This window comes from Symphalangus syndactylus, chromosome 3, assembly GCF_028878055.3.
Source record: "Symphalangus syndactylus isolate Jambi chromosome 3, NHGRI_mSymSyn1-v2.1_pri, whole genome shotgun sequence".
Taxonomy (NCBI): domain Eukaryota; kingdom Metazoa; phylum Chordata; class Mammalia; order Primates; family Hylobatidae; genus Symphalangus; species Symphalangus syndactylus.
In genome coordinates this window covers 96,795,231-96,809,778 of record NC_072425.2, presented here as the reverse complement: position 1 = coordinate 96,809,778, position 14,548 = coordinate 96,795,231, and positions in this window count along the sequence as shown.

Below are 14,548 nucleotides of genomic sequence, written 5' to 3'. Positions count from 1 at the left end.
TATATGACTGGGTTTGTTTCTGGGCCATTCTGTTCAATTGGTCTATGTGTCTGTTTTTATGTCAGTACCATCTAATTTTGATTAATGCAGACTTGTAGTATTCCAAAATGTGGAAGTGTGACACCTTCAGCTTTGTTCTTGCTCAAATTTACTTTGTTATTTGGGAGTTTTTGTGGTTCCATATTAATTTTAAGATTATTTTTTCTATTTCTGTGAAAACTGCTATTGAGATTTCTGATAGGGATTTCATCAAATCTGGAGACTGCTTTGGGTAATATGGATATTTTAATAATATAAATTCTTCCTATCCATGGATACAGGTTACCTTCTCATTTATTTGTGTCTTATGTTAATTTCTTTTTTCAATGTTTTATAGTTTTCAGTATGTATGTCTTATTACCACCTTGGTTAAGTTTATTGGTTAAGTATTTTATTCTTTAGATGCTGTTGTAAATGGGGCTGTTTTCCTAATTTTCTTTCCAGATAGTTCATTGTTAGTGTCTCGAAATACAACTTGTTTTTATATGTTGGTTTGCATCCTGCAACTCTGCAACTTTAGTGAACATTTTCTAGTCCTAACAGTTTTTTTTTTTTTTTTTTTTTTTTTTTTTTGGTGTGATCTTTAAGGTTTTCTACATATAAAATCATGACATCTGCATACAAAGGTTATTTTACCCCTTCCTTTTCTATTTCTTTCTTTCTTTTTTATTATTATTATTATTGCCTAATTATCCTGGCTAGGACTTTCAGTACTATGTTAACTGGATGTGGCAAGAGTGGACATCCTTTTATTTGTGATCTTAGAGAAAAAGCTTTCAATTTTTCACCATTGAGTAGTGGTGGCCTTTGATTATGTTGAGGTAAATTTTTTCTATACCTAGCTTGTTGAGAGTTTTCATGATGAAAGGATGTCAAATTTTATCAAATGATTTTCTGCATCTATTGAGATAATGATGTGGGTTTTTTGTTTGTTTGTTTTTGTTTTTTTAGATGGAGTTTTGCTCTTGTTGCCCAGGCTGGAGTGCAATGGAGTGGTCTTGGCTCACTGCAACCTCCACCTCCTGGGTTCAAGCGATTCTCCTGCCTCATCTTCCTATATACCTGGGATTACAGGCACCTGCCACCATGCCTGGCTAATTTTTTGTATTTTTAGTAGAGACAGGGGTTCTCCATGTTGGCCAGGCTAGTCTCGAACTCCTGACTTCAGGTGCTCCACCTGCCTCGGCCTCCCAAAGTGCTGGGATTACAGGTGTGAGCCACCATGCCCGGCCAATGATGTGATTTTTGTCCTTCATTCTGTTAATGTACTGCATCACATTAATTGCATTGCTTACGTTGAGCCATCCTTGCATCCCAGGGGTAAATCCCATTTGACCATGGTATATAATCTTTATAATGTGCTGTTGAATTTTATTTGCTTGCATTTTACTGAAGATTTTGCATCTGTGTTCATCATGAACTGTAGTTTCCTTTTCTTGTAGTGTCTTCATCTGGTTTTGGTATCAGTATAATGCTGGCCTCGTAAAATGAGCTCGGAATTGTTTCCTCCTCTTCAGTTTTTAGAAAGAGTTTAAGAAACATTGGTGTTAATTCTTCTTTAAGTGTTTAGTAGAATTCACCAGTACAGCCATCTAGTACTGGGCTTTTCTGTTTGGAGGTTTTGATTACTAATTCAATCTCATTATTTGTTATTGGTTTATTCAGATTTTCTATTTCTTCATGATTCAGTCTTGATAGGTTGCTTATTTCTAGGAATTCATCCATACCACGATATCTGATTTAGAGACATATCATTGTTCATATTAGATTTTATCATCCTGCTTATTTTTGTAGCATAAGTTATGATGTCCGCTCTTTCATTTCTGGTTTTATTTGAGTTTTCTTGTGGTTTTTTGTTTTTGTTTGTTTGTTTGTTTGTTTTTTGTTAGTCTAGCTAAGTATTTGTCAATTTTACCTTAAAAAATCAACTGTGTTTTATTGTTTTTCTATTTTTTAATTCTCTAATTGTGAATTATTGGTATCTGATTTTGGAGCACTGGATGTATATGATGTCAACACTAACCAAAATGCAGTAAGACAAGAAATTAAAAAAAGAAGTTTTTGTGATAGGGGATAAGATGATGAGTATAATTATTGCATATAATGAGTTTGGGATTCCCAGAGAACATCAAGGACAAGATCTTTTATTAAGTATAGTTGGAAGTTCAAGAGACATGTCTGGTGCACAAATATTGGTGTTTTTATCTTGAAGTTTTTCAATCTGCAGAGGTAATTATTGAGGACATTTTAATCAATTTTATTCACAGGATTCTTTGAAACAATTTCATCCTATCCTTAGGAATGTTCAGCCTATCTGTACAATGGGAGAAACACGTTAATGCACTTAGCATGATGATTTTTATCAAGAGGTTCTTCGTATGATTTTGCAAAGCACATATTAAACCTCACAATCTTATAGACCTATTCCAAATGTCTTGGGTGTTGTGGGTCTTAAAGATCCACTTTGAGACTACACCTTGTTTATGTAAAGGAAAAAAATGTTCATTATATCAATTTATAGCTTTCCTTCACTTTTCTTTCTTTCTTTTACTCTTTAAGTATTAAAAATTCCCTGGGGACACATTTTTCTAAATTTAATTTAAAGGATCCAGTTGAGTTTGTCGCTAAAAAGCAAATGGAGAATAAAAGAATTTTATCTTTTCTGCTCCTGTTTTCTTACAGGCTTCTGTGCAAGCCTGACATCCATAACACTAGGCAAGTGTTTCAACAGAGTAAAAGTCTTGATCAACATAAGCCCCTGCCCTCTCCACAAACATATTTTCTTACATATGGACTTATAACTTTAATCAGTTTTTTTTTCTTCTCTGAACATCACTTGGCTGCCCAGGAATTTGATTAGCATAATTCTAATAGCAAAACAATTAAACAATGGCGATTTCACTCAAATCTTAACCTCTACTTGCCATGATGGGATATGGATTATATTTCACTATTTAAGTGATTTTAAAACCACAGCCACTTTTTTGACCAATTATTCAGAAATATTGAGACCCAAATTCCTTCTGTGGTCTCTGCTACCTCTGCCTTCCACTTCATCAGACCATTGGCAGTAGGGTTTATAATCCCATTTGGCATGAGTGTACCACATTGGTGCCAAGAGCAGCCCATTCCTCAAGTCCTTTCACTATTTTCCAACTTTGCCTAGATTCTTTTTACCTTGCCTTCATAGTAGCATAGGTAGTTTTTTCTTTTGCTGCTAACTAACTGCCTGTGCCCCTCATTTGCATCCTGGTAAGATTGGGTTTGCCCATTTTGTGATGTTGATTGAGTAACCTGCCCCTTATCAGACTATAAAACAGGACTTAATCTTGTTTTTTGGAAAAAATTAAGGCTCTCCTAGGATTTCCCCCTGCAGTGTTGGGTATTATCTGTACTAGTTGTTAATACTATATGATATTTTATAGTATCACAAATTGTGATCTGCAAACCAGTAGCATTGGCATCACTCAGGAGATTTTTAGAAACACAGAATCTCAGACCCCACTGAAAAACCACTGAATCAGAATCTATATTTTAATAAGATCATTAGATTATTCATGTGCAAGTAAAATTTGAGAAGCACTGCCGTGGTATGTAAGCACAGCTTTGCTAGTAGCTTTTATTACTTTTCTGCTTTTTTATCCTCTCTTGATGCTCTAAGAAAGTTATTCCTTCTCCTACCCATCTTTCAGTAAATTGAATATGTCAGGCACGGTCTGTGGTTTTGCAGTCAGAGCTTGCATGATTCTATTCAAACTAAGAGGCTTGATCTGTATTTCCAAACACTTCGCTGGTCTGTTATGTGGTCTTTAGCCTTGAATTATGAGCAAACATCTCTTTTCCATCAATCTGCAGTGTGGTCAGGAGGCTTAACAATACAGCCCTCTGCTTCTGAACTTTCCCATATCCTTTCTGGAGCACTTGATGATCATCATCAAACATTATTTACCTTAAGATTATGAAAGGTCTAAATATTAGTTATGGAAGGCTTTCTCAATATTGGCTGTTTGCTTCTTGTTGAATTTATCACTCGTAAATTTCAGTGTAATGTGTACATATTACGTAATTTTTAATATGTAAGTAGTCTTGGCCTAACTGTCTCCTGGAGCCTCAGGTGAAATACTCCTCCTCCAGCAATCACTGTGGATAAGCGACTCCTTACTAGCGGAAGTGGTTTCGCCCATCTTAGATCAATGGTATCTTGAGTCTGTGATACTTCTCATTACTTCTGGATTCTAATAAAATATCACACAGCAAGCCATGGATTTGCCTTTCAAGTAGCTGCCAAAAAGCCCAGATGATTCAGCCTAAAACTGTGATGAAGTTAAATCCAGCTGAAGAAAACTTTGACCAATGAAAGACAGAAGAAGAAAGTAGGTAGATAAATCACCTTTCACTTTCTCCAGTGGATGGAACTTTCCTAGGCACAATTCCACCATTCTTCCTTTCTATAGATTGCTCATGTGGCTAGGCAGGTGTATCCGATGAGGTCTTATGAAGCAGAAGCCAGTGATTCACATGTTATATTTTTTCACTTCCTGTCCTTCTCTGCTTTGCTTTTTTGGGATTTCATCTTTAAATAAATGACTGTCCATTAATCCTTGCCTCAGGCTCTGTTTTCTAGGAAACCAGGATAGTTCTAGGAAGCAAACCCTTAGGAAGAGAATTGGAGATGGACTGCTCATTTCTTTAAAATAAATAAGAACCCTTATACTGGAGATAGTGGTGTGATACTAACTTCGGATATCAAAATTACCTCAAGCTATCACTATAGTTAATAAGGAATAAGTGAAGTTGGAGGGAAGGAATGTAGAAATCAAGTACCTGCAGCATTTGATCATTATAGGAACAATGATAATCTCAAGGATAATAAAGTGGAGTAACTCCTTTTAATGGCGCAGGATATTTTAAAAGGAAAATGATAGGTTTAGGCAGCTAATTACAAACTTAAAATTCACGTTCTACAGCCAGAGGACCTGTATGGCAGCTGTAAAGGAGATTTTTATTTTCTGCAGCCACAGGGCATACTTGCTGAACACCAGGCCTAGAATTTGGTTATATACTTAAAAGGAGAATAAATTCTCAGCCTAAACAGATCTTCCACCAAAGACAGAATCCTAATGAAGAAGGTGTGGAATTCTGAGACTTGGGATAGTGACATTTCAGTGGATGAGCTAAAAAATCTTGGACCCTTCCCAAATTTCCTAGAATCTCCTGGCTGGAAACAACAACGACAACAACAACAACACAAAACAAAACAACCCAGAAAACAAAACCTCCCCATTGCCAGAGGAGAATTCTGGAATGACTTTTCTGAAGCAGATGACTTTAAAGACAATGTCTGTTTTCCACAAGACTTACTGTCACCACCATTCATTGCTCCTAGATATGTAACAGAAATCAAGTCTTGACCAGTTGCGGTGGCTCATGTCTGTAATCCCAGCACTTTGGGAGGCCAAGGCGGGCAGATCACGAGGTCAGGAGATGGAGACCATCCTGGCTAACATGGTGAAGCCCTGCCTCTACTAAAAATACAAAAATTAGCCAGGCGTGGTGGCGGGCACCTGTAGTCCCAGCTACTCGGGAGACTCAGGCAGGAGAATGGCATGAACCTGGGAGGCAGAGCTTGCAGTGAGCTGAGATTGCACCACTGCACTCCAGCCTGGGTAACAGAGCAAGACTCTGTCTCAAAAAAAAAAAGTCTTAAAACAGCCTGAGCAGAGAGGTCTAAGAACGACCTTTGCCAGTAAGAAATAGCTTTTACTCCAAAAAACTTGAAGCACAGAAAGGATCCAGAGGAACATGTGAAAATGAATTTGAATGGAGTTATCTTGGGGAAAGGCTGAATATAAAGCTCAGTGGGGAAGAATTTATTGTCATAAGGATGTAGGAATTTCAATATTTTGGCAAGACCACATGGAGGTAGAAAATCTGAGCTAACATAATGTGCTAACAATGTTTGAAGACTGTGTGATAATGGCACATCCTGAGAACTATTTCAGCTTTTGATAGTAGTTGATGTAGTTTGGATGAGTGTCCCTGACCAAATCTCATATTGAAATGTAATCCTCAATGTTGGAGGTGGGGCCTGGTGGGAGGGGATTGGATCATGGGAGTGGATTTCTCATGAATGGTTTAGCACCGTCCCTTGTGGTACTGTCCTCATAACTGTGAGTGAGATCTGGTCATTTTAAAGTGTGTAGCAGCCATGCGCAGTGGCTCACACCTGTAATCCCAGCACTTTGGGAGGCAGTGGCGGGCAGGTCACTTGAGACCAGCAGATCGAGACCAGCCAGGGCAATATAGTGAAACCCAGGCTCTACAAAAAATACGAAAATTAGCCAGCGTGATGATGCCCACCTGTAGTCCCAGCTACTTGGGAGGCCGAGGTGGGAGAATTGCTTAAACCTGGGAGGCAGAGGTTGCAGTGAGCGGGGGTCATGCCACTACACTCCAACCTGGGCGACAGAGTGAGACTCTGTCTCAAAAAAAAAAAAAAAAAAAAAAAAGGCCGGGCACAGTGGCTTATGCCTGTAATCCCAGCATTTTGGGAGGCTGAGGTGGGCAGATCACGAGGTCAGGAGATTGAGACCATCCTGGCTAACTCGGTGAAACCCCGTCTCTACTAAAAATACAAAAAAATTAGCTGGGCATGGTGGTGGGTGCCTGTAGTCCCAGCTGCTTGGGAGGCTGAGGCAGGAGAATGGCATGAACCCAGGAGAAGGAGCTTGCAGTGAGCCGAGATCGCGCCACTGCACTCCAGCCTGGGTGACAGAGCAAGACTCTGTCTCAAAAAAAAAAAAAAAAATATATATATATATATATATAGCACCTTCCCACTCGCTCTCTCTTGCTCCTCTTTCATCATGTGATGTGCTTGCTTCCGCTTTGCCTTCTGCCATGACTAGAAGCTTCCTGAGGCCTCCCCAGAAGCAGATGCCACTATGCTTCCTGTACAGCCTGCAGACCCATGAGCCAATTAAACTTCTTTTCTTTGTAAATTACCCAGACTCAGGTACTTCTTTATAGCAATGTGAGACTGGCCTAATACAGTAATGGCATCAGTAAGGGGATGAATAATTTCTAGTTTTGAGAGTTAATCTATGTAAGTTGCTCTAGACAAAAATCTAGTCTCAAAGAGCTATCTAATACATTGATCTTGATATGCCACTTAAGAAATATGATTTTTAAATATTTCTTTTTGCAGAATACTTTTCATATGCTCAATAACTTTCAATGAAACTTCATTTGAATGGCTGTGAAAACATCACAGAGAATCACATAAGTAGTGCTTTAGTGATTAGGTTGTCTACAATCACTTCCTGATCACAATACCAATAAGTTGCTTTCCCAGCACCAGTAAGATTGGGCAAGTCAATTTCCATTTTCATGCTGCATCCTTACATGGTAATCTCAAATAACACACAAGAAAATGAGCAGATAGTACTGGCTGTAATCTAATATTACTAAAATCGTCTTTGGAAAAAATGGGTTGTGCCATAGAACAAAAGTTGTAATATCCCATGTGTACTTGCCTAATTTTCCTTAAATATTCCTTTTTAGTTGGGGTACCCAATAGGGTGATAAATTATAACACTAAAGAACTCATCTATCAAAATTAGCATGAAGTCCAGTGTTACCTCTGCTCACACCACCCCTGTCTTCCAGCCAACAAACCTCTCAAGGTAGTGGTTAATTGATTTTGTATTTGCTTTTGCTTAGTAGCTTGAGATGAACTGAGACATTTTTTTCAAATTCTGGATGATTCCATGACTGCTACTGACATTGGGTTCAGAAGTCATTTTTACTGTTATCATTCCCCAAATCTGGAAAGTCCAACCATTAACATTATTTAACATGTATGATTCTGTTACTCTAGTCTATCTAGAGAAATTCAAAACTTTTTCTCTTGAAAGGTGAATTGGGATTTTTTATCTCATTTATTATATCAAGTTCTTAGATTTCTTAAGCAAATTTAGTTTTTCTCCTCCAGCTTTCTTTAAACTCCATATATCAATAGATACCCTTGTATAAAATAACAAAATATCTACCTGATTAGCTCTACAATCTTTACTATGTTTACTTGCCTACTATGTGACAGTTAATGTGCTAGGATTTTTTTTACGCTAGCCTCATAACTGTTCTTCAACATATCCATTGCTTTTCTCAGTTTTACAAAAAGGAAACTGAGGTTCAGGGTGGTTAAAATTAACTTGTCAATATCACAAAGCTAGTAAGTGGCAAGGCTGAATCTGAAATATAGGCCTTCCTATCTTAACAGTCTGATCAATTTCTATCACACCACCCTCCACTTGTTGAAAAGATCAGCTTCATGATTCCAGGTGGGGTTGTGTGATGGAGGGAGTGCCATCCTGCACATGGATCACTTAATCGATTCACCTGATGAAATGTCCCCTAAATTGCTAAACTTGGTGGTGCCCAGCTAGTTAGAAATTTCATTCTATCTAGAACAGCAATGGACAGAAGGGTACAATTAAGAGAAATACTCCAGTCCAAATGAGAGAAATACTCATTGTTTTTAGTTATGCTTTAGCATGTAAGGAAAAGATTCCTTATCTAGACTTGTTTTATAAAATCAAGACCACATTTGAGACTTTCTTGGTAGTCGAAGTGTTAGCAACCATCAATCAGAAATGAAAAAGATGAATTCTACATCCAAGCTTGGGAGAACAAATTCAGTGTTTAGTATTTCTGATCCCAAGAGAGTTTGGCTGAGAAAAAGTTAGATCTATTGAACAATCTTAATTTATGTGTCCTAGGTTTTAATTCAAATGAGAATGTGTCAGATCAGGATAGGAGAAGAATGACTCAGAATTATGTAGGAGATCTGTAAAATGGCCTTTGATTTTTCTGACGCCTCTTGTGGGAACAGCTCTGATTTTAATATACCGGGTGGAATCATATTAAACATTACCAGGGCAACTTTATACTAGCTACACTGTACCATGCCTGGGGAGAGAACAGAGAACTCATTAAATAAATGAAGATGCAAGTTCACACCCAGACATTATCTATCATTACTTTTAGACCTGACAGATTCATTATCTTCAGTATTGCTTGGAGTATTATTTTTCTAAATAGTTTGCCACACTATCAGGAAAATCTGATTAGAGGAAAACTGATACAACTTAATGAAATAGCCAGCAAAGGGGGTATCTGTAGTTTGCCAAATGTCTATAAATTTATGTTGTCTTCTTTTTTCTCCAAATGAAACATTGCCTGTCAATCAATTAAAGGTATTTACTGAGCTCTTATTCTATGGCCACATTACTGTAGGTGAAAAATGCAGATACAAAGAAAATGGTAGGACTGGTACCTGAATTCAGAATTTATTTTAATTTTTAAGTTTTATAAAAGAAATATATCATAAAGCTCAAGTATGTTCTAAGGCAGAGATTTTCAAATACTTGTTAAAATTATTGAGGAATCTAAAGAACTTTTTCTTATCTACTTAATATCTGTCAATGTTTACCATGTTAGAAATCAAAATTGAGGCGTTCAAAAATATTTATTCATCGGTTTCAACAGCAAAAACAAATCTATTATATATTAACATAAATAGTAGGTTTTGTGAAAAGTGTGTTTCTACAACAAAAAAAATGAGAAAATTGGCCTTGTTCTACATTTTTGCAAAGCTCATTAATGTCTGGTTTAGAAAAGACAGCTGGTGTCTTAATCTGCTTCAGCACTTAATCTCTTGCAATATCATGTCATGTAGCCTCTGGAATATTTTACTGTACACTCATGAGAAAATCAGTATAAAATGGAAAATAATATCTTAGTATGAAATAGTTTTGACCTAATAGATCCCAAAAAGGGTTTCAGGGACCTCCTGCATAGATCACATTAAAAAAAAACCCTGTTTTAGGATAATATGATGAGTAGAAGTGATAACTCAATATTACCCTTTCAATATAAAATTGAAAAATGCAGGCATTCAGATGAGATAGTATTTATTGAGATCTGCTTTTTAAAAGTATTGATCCAGAGTTAGCAAAATGAATACAATTTGAAGGAGATTTAAGTAAATTTCACATTGCTATATACAAGAAGGTTCATGTAAACACATGTATGCTTTTTTATTGTCTATTTTGTTAAATTTTAAACTCTATCAGCAAAAGACAATTATTTGCATTCTAATTTTTATGTTTTCCTGCACAACACTGTTTCAACTTTAGAAGGTACCTACTAGCCATTCTTATTATATGGTTTATTTATTTACTCTACTTTTGTGTAGACATGTGTTTTTAAAGTTAGCTATCTGAAAAAGTCATCTTTTCAGTTAGGTAACACTAGCAATCAGAACCACCCACAATTTGGAGTGAAACACCACTTTAGAGGAGAATGAATCCAGTGGACAGAATGGCTTATATTACTGCAAGAATAGCTGACTAAATGTCAACTGAATAGTCCAAGTTATCCAAAAGAACAAAATATTAACAAAAAAATATTTTTGGCTCACCATATAAAAGGCCCATTATGCTTTACTACTACTATCAATAAATAAAGATTAAATTTGTTTATGCTATACCAGAGATCTGATACTATCAAGTAAATTTAATCATGATTAATTTTACGGCTTTTTGAAGAATCAAAAATCCTTATACAGGGGCATAATGGGTCACTTCATATTTTGCCACCTGAAATCTAGGAATAAACTGACAGATTCCATATCTTCTGCTCCCCAGTTTTCCTCATTTGTTGCGTACAGTATTCAGAATTTAAAACAATAAATGAAAAAAATATGCTTTGATGGAATTGAGAGAAACAAGGACTGTTGTTATTTAAGGAATGCAAAGGCTCAAAAGTGGATATTCTTCTTTTTCTCTATATTTTACTTCTTCCTTTACCAACCTGATAAAACCCTCACATCTTGAGAAGAATGTATTTAGTTCTAAAAACAGGCTTTGCAATGGCTAAAGGACTGCTTATTTTGTGGATGGTCCTTCTGTACAAAGAACTGTGTGTTACTACTAGTAACACAATAGTCCAGCAGGTAATAGAAAACTCATGAATAGAAGGAAAGAAAATGGCAGTAGAACTGGAAGATAATCTGCATTTTGTGTCAAGTACAAAGGCAGCCCTGTTCAGCTATGGTGTTTAGACCCCTGAATTGCATCTGGTGGTATGTCTATGGCTTCATATACAGATGGGTTGGACCTCCTTTTTTATCTTGTATTTGAAATATTTATATTAACAAAGAAAAGAAATGTGAAAAATAGCTTAATGCTGTCTAGAAAGATGTCTCCTTTCTTCCTTTCCTTTAAATTGCATTTCCTGGAATGCTTGAGAAATCCAGTTACTATGTGTCCACACCATGGAGCCAGGAATGAGCATTACAGAGAATGATGATGTGTTGAGTTTATTATAGCCCAACTCCAAGAAATCTAAACTTCATCCATTCTTTAGATTATAGATGACAGTTCAAACTCACAGCCACAGAACAGAAAGTGTGTTCACAACTGCACAGAATTGCTTGTTATGATGTTGGAATTCTTTACATCTTAAAAGAAGATAAAAGTTGCCTAATTCGTGTATGATACAATAAACTTATTTTCTGACATAGCAAGTCTTACATAATAACCATGCTAATGATAGGGGAGTGCTGGGAAGGGAAGAGCATGGTCCCTTTAAATTATATGGAAGGGGGAAGGGAAGTGCTGGGTAGAGAAAGGCAGGTCCCTGGCTGGGGCTCCACCCCGACAGACCTAGGTGAAGACAGCTACTCCTGCTTTCCTGCTCAAATGTTGCATTTTCTAAGACCACTCTGGCCCACCATGCCCCCATCTTGATAAAAACCCGAGACCCTAGTGGGCAGACACACAGAAGCAGCTAAATGTGGAGAGGAACACATCCGGGGAAGAAGACACAAGTGGCTGGTCATTGAGAGCACGCCAGCAGACGAGCACACTGATGGGCACCTGCAGGCCATCAGCCAGCAGAAGGACATGGAGTTTGGCTGGAGCAGTCAGAGAAGAGTCCAGCCACTTTGTCCAGGGGAAAACCATCTCCCATCTGGCTCCCACATGTGCTGAGAGGTACTTCTACTCAATAAAACCTTGCACTCATTCTCCAAGCCCACATGTGATCTGATTCTTCCAGTACACCAAAGCAAGAAATCCCAGGATACAGAAATCCCCCTGTCCTTGGGATAAGGAAGGGGTTCTAATTGAGCTGGTTGACACAAGCCACCTATAGATGGCCAACTAAAAGAGTACCCTGTAACACACGCCCACCGAGGCTTCAGCTGTAAACACTCACCCCAAGACACTGCCATGGGGTCGGAGCCCCACAGCCTGCCTGTCTGTATGCTCCCCTAGAGGTTTGAGCAGTGGGCAATGAAGAAGGAAGCCACTCCCTCTGTTGCACGCCCTGCATGGGGGACAAGGGAACCTTTCTTGTTTCACTAACATTCTTCACAAATAGATTTTGAAAAACATCCATTCAGCTAAAATGCATATATCCTTATTATGCTAAGAAGGTGGCAAGATATTTTGAAATAAAAATTAAAAAACAATGATTATATTTTAATCATTGTGTTACTTTAAAGCACCGATTAACAAAGCTTTGCCATATTGAATCACTCATCTTTGACTGAATTTCCATTTTCAAGCTGTTTCACACTGAACTTTGTAACTTCACATGACTCACAGACTTCAAAAGCTGCCCTCATAATTGCTTTTCTCTCCAATACATTATATATGTACATTACCTGTAAAATGTCAAGAAACAGATATTAAAGGACAAGATTTGAAGATCTGAAGTGAAGAAAATGGATCAGTTAGTGATATTGCACAGATTATCTAGTTTGATTTACATGGATTTTTTTCGGTGTGATTTTTGTGATTGCTTTCAGTGAGATCCATACCTGCCAGTTCTGGGTGACCTTTCTCTCTTTTTCTTTGTGTGGGAGCCTCAGCTTCTCTAGCACACAAAGGTTATGTGAGGCCCACAGAGTGTGGAATGCTTTGGATAATGGGAGAGCAGTCTAATCAATTCGCTACTGATAGGATGAAAAGGAGACTAGAGAGGCTGCTTTTGAAGTTGTCTCCTTTGTGGATCTGAGTCATCCACAGCTGTAGGATTCCAGTCTGTTTGTTTTAAGTCTTAAAGGAGGAGCAGGAACACCAAGTTTTACATACCATGTTTATTTTCTTCTGCCAATTTGAGTCCTATAGAGCAAAGACAAATCTCGGTGTGGCATTTTTAGCTCTAAGCCAAATGTTCAGACGCCCACATGCCTTAACTTAGTAGGCAGGAGAAGGAACACACCTTATATGTGAAATTGCACAAGATAACATTTATCATCCAAAATAATGCTGGTGTTGCCTTCCTGTTCCAGCTTACCCACCATTGGGAAAATAATGAATTTTCTGGAGATAAATAAGCTCCTTTGCTTGCTTGCTTGCTTTCTATTTCCCTCTGTCTCTTTCTTCCTCTTCTTTTTTTTTCTTCCTACCCAAGGTGAAAAAATGTGGCTCTAAATTTTCACAAGTAATATTCAGGGCAATGACTACCTTTATTTTCTCTTTTCCTCTTTGTGTAAATTGACCAGACTATAAAACCACAAAGGCCTTAAGGAAATAGAATCTGAACTCTTGAGTTTAGGATTTAGCCCTGCCTCCTTACTGTGTGAGAAGCTTACCCTGCAGCGGTTTACACGGGGTTTCGTTTCTTCTACCTTCCAAAAGTGAATTGTCTTCCTTTAAGGAGAGGTATTTACAAATATATTTTGCCTCCTTTTTAGGGATTTAAAAATTATTTCTTGATTTTAGTTTCTGTGTAATAAAAAGATACCTTCTAATATTAAAAAAATTATTTACAAATAACCAAATAGTATGTTTAAATTTATTTAAAAAAAAATTAATGTAGAATATTTTAAAGAAGTATTCAATATTCAGTATTCACGCAGAATATTAATATTTTTGGCAAATTAATTTAAAGATTACTTGCTTTGTTATGTTTGAATTAAAGATTGTATGTTAAAATTTACACTGAGTTGAAATATGTGTTAGGGTATGAAAAAATGATTCAGTGAGTTAGTATTTGTAATTCTTGCATTTTGCACTTAATAAATTCATTTTTAAGATAATTTCTTGATTTTTGTTTGTAAATGAAAAGATAAAAAATGCTCAGGCTACTTTCCAGTTCTTGCAAATCCAAATAACACATTCTGGGCAAGGGTAGAATAGTTTTTCAATAAACGAAAGACTAAAATGAATACAGTACTTTTTGTACTCTCCTTTTTTTTTGAAATACAAGAAATAACTAAGAAATAAGCTAAATAAGAAAATTGGTGAGATGAATGCAAATTATGAATCTGATAAATCAGGAGACACACTTGCAAAATTATTATTATTTGTTTCTGCCCCATTAATTTGCACTTCAATATCAATGTTTCTTATGTCTTCAAGCAATGGTCTACCTTGGGTGGAAATTTCACAATATATTACTTGGATTAAAACAATTCAAAACTCTGTATTGTTCA